At 41.5% G+C, this 3,370-nt stretch overlaps 1 long non-coding RNA gene across 1 annotated transcript; it reads right to left on the bottom strand.

The window, feature by feature from the left end:
• Positions 1 to 304: 304 nt before the first annotated feature.
• On the bottom strand, positions 305 to 2,646 carry LOC308481858. The gene is made up of 3 exons (XR_013988906.1): positions 2,602 to 2,646; positions 1,218 to 1,363; positions 305 to 396 (listed from the first exon to the last, which is right to left on the bottom strand). It is a non-coding gene; the product is annotated as an uncharacterized lncRNA (long non-coding RNA).
• Positions 2,647 to 3,370: the final 724 nt, after the last annotated feature.

Genomic DNA, 3,370 nt, shown 5'->3' on the forward strand with positions numbered 1-3,370 from the left:
TTTGAAATTTTGCAATGTGGTTGCCAATGAAGTAATGTGTATCCCAAGTGCATAGGATTACACCTATTAGAAGTAAATAACACAAAATATGCATTACATTTGGAGAAATTTGAGTTTATTAGTCACAACTGCATACAAAAATGTGTTTTTTGGTAAAGTTTGCACTAAAATGATGTTGAATATTCATGAGATCATTTTCACTAATATTACCAAATTGCTGTAGAAATGTGGAGAACAATTTAAGAGTGGAAAAATAAGGAACTGAGAGAACAGAAATTGACAGAATCAACCAAATGTTGGTTGCCTCATTTTTGATCCATTTCTGTCGGGACTCACCATTTGATTTCACAGTTAGAGAGATGATTATCTCTATGTGGTGCGTGTAGTATATTTCACCTATTGGAAAATATGGAAAATGCTATGTTAATAAAAGAGCTAGCATGAAGTAGAAATTGAACAGGAGGCATAAACAAGTGCAGTGCGGATAAATGTTAGCAAGGCAATTTTCAGCATACAGAGAAATGAGGTGACAGACGATATTATGATTGTTAATGTACCTAAAAAGGAGCTAGTAAGGAGATTTTGGTTGGAGTTGTGAAATACAGGGGTGAAGGGAGAATTCTTTAGTATAGATTCAGCCAGAATCACTCTTGGTTGAAGAGATTCTCAGAGGGCTTGCATGCTTGCCTACAAAGTAGACCCCCCAATATATAGGAGGATTTTTTTAAATTTAAAAAAAACCTTTAAAAACACCTGCTAATTAAAATGTGTTCCGTGCCCCCATCCCACTGTAACTTAGTGGCTAAATATGGATCGGTAACCCCTGAAGTCTGAACTGGCATCACTCAAAACTAAAATCTTTATGAGCACCTGATTACAAAATCAAAGTATAGGTTGGATGCATTTGTGTTCTCCGCACCATGGAACTGAAAATAACAAACCAATATTCTCTTCTTCAGTACAGTGGTACCTCAGGTTAAGTACTTAATTCGTTCCGGAGGTCCATTCTTAACCTGAAACTGTTCTTAACCTGAAGCAACACTTTACCTAATGGGTCCTTCTGCTGCTGCCTTGCCGCTGGAGCACGATTTTTGTTCTCATCCTGAAGCAAAGTTCTTAACCCGAGGTACTATTTCTGGGTTAGCGGAGTCTGTAACCTGAAGAGTATGTAACCTGAAGTGTATGTAACCCGAGGTACCACAGTATAGTAGACCTACTGCAAGTGTTGGGGTTTCAGTGCTGAAGAACTCCTCCCTTGAGGGATGCTTTGCATGCTATGATAGGAAAGTTGTCAGGTGATGAGCAAATGAGAGCTGCACATCCTTACATGTTCATGGTAGGGGAAGAAAGAACTGCACAGCTCCTGTAGAGTGAGATATTAGAATAGTACCTTTACTTGGAGAGCACTCATTTTCATGGTCATATATGAGATTCCCCTTTGCTCTTTACTACCTTATATACTGTGGCTATGACTGTCACTGGGCAAATTTCTTGCAGGGGTGAAGTCTGAGGTTAAAATGGAGGGGGGAGTGCAGTCTGGGGACTCCTCAATTTGTGGTCTCGGGGTGATCTTTATTTTAATGGGGTGCTTGTGCCCTGCAAGCATATGCCTAAGCAGTCCAGATTACAAGGATGCCGTTATGATTTCAGTCCCCAAAGAAAACAAAACCACTGCTGCCCTTGTAGCTTGCCACCATGCTGAGAACTGGGGACCATGCAACAGTGCGAACCTGAGCTAAGTTTTATTAGCTCCAATATTTTTGCTCCAAATGAAACCAACATGTCATTGGTTTTTATTGATAGATTAATCAATGAAACCTTTAGCTGGTTTGTGGCAATTGTAATTAATCATCAAACTGATTTGACTTATGGAGCTATTTTTGGTTCTTGCCTGTCTTCCTATATACAGAAAAATGTAAGGCTGTCGTCACGCAGCCTCCATTAGATGATTTGTAATCCTCATATGAAGCCTGGATTTGCGTGAAGTTACGGCAGGGTAGGGAAGCATAAGAGAAGGCAGGCTGCACCACAGCAGGGTTTGTAGCACGAGAGCTAGAAGGGAAGGACACTGAGAGCAGAAAGTGGTGGGAGAGGTCTTTATTAGACCTGGGAAGGGAAGGTGGTTTTTTTCTTTTAAGTTTCAGCAAGGGAAAATAGCAAAGATGGGTACAACACATAAGTTAACACCCAAAAGCCAACACAACATAACCTTTCTGAGCCCCTTTCTTGCTATACTGAAACCTTATTTTAAGCTGCCACTTTTTCCTCAATGTCTCCTACCTCCACTTGCTCTACTGAAATTTTCACTATTGTTTTAAACCACCAGTTTAAACCACCAGTGATTCTCTATTCCTGCTTGCTCTTCTCAAAGCTCTGTCAAAGTTTAAAACTACCATTTCCCTCTCTCACTGCTTTCCTCTACTTGCTCTACTCCAGGGGTGGCCAGCTCTCAAGAGACTGGGATCTACTTACAGAATTAAAAACTGGCAGTGATCTACTTCCCTTTTTGGGGGTTCAGGTCAAAGTTATTGACCTTTTCTTAGGGAGGAGGAAAGCTCTGTTTTAATGGGTTTTGGGAGAGAAAGAGGAACAGCCACTCACCAACAGATCGCCGGGGACACAAACAGCCTCATTGAGTAAACTCCATCTTCCATTCTGCAGATTGTGCAACAATGGAGGGCGGGGTGAGGGGGCGGGGCCAGATTCTATTTTACCAACACTAAGGAAAGGGCGCCAGCCATCGACCGTGATCTACCAAAACCTCCTGGGGATCTACCAGTAGATCCCTGCTCTATTCAAACCCTGGGTGTTTCTTTAAAGACACCATTTTCCTCTCAGTATCTCCCCCTTCTTGCTGTACTCAAATTCCCCCCTCTTCTTTTCCTCTGCTGCATTGTTTCAGAGAGAGAGAGAGAGAGAGAGAGAGAGAGAGAGAGAGAGAGAGAGAGATATCTAGGATGCAGTGCCCTCAAATATTCCATAGTACTTTCCCGGTACTATGTGTTGTTTTCAATGCGGAGTTCCAGATTCAGTGTCATTATTTAGAACATGCATTTGATTTATAAACAAGCACCCATATACAATATGTATAACATCCATCAGCGGAATGAAACCTTCTCTCACTGAAGAAACTGACAGACTTGTTCCTAAGCTTCTGTGCATCTTAAAAACAGGGCTAGGAATGTGAAAAGGGAGTTTAGCAGTTGCATGGGATGGAAAGGGGAGACTCAATGGCGCACACATGAGGTGGTGGGCAGTTGGTGAATGGACCAAGCAGGGGTACATATTAACTGTAATTTGGAATGGGGGAGATTGGCCTTCTATCTGACAATAAGAAGCAGCTTTAGTAGATTAAATAGAAAACTATAAG

Source organism: Podarcis pityusensis (assembly GCF_964106645.2).
Source record: "Podarcis pityusensis genome assembly, chromosome: 7".
Classification (NCBI taxonomy): domain Eukaryota; kingdom Metazoa; phylum Chordata; class Lepidosauria; order Squamata; family Lacertidae; genus Podarcis; species Podarcis pityusensis.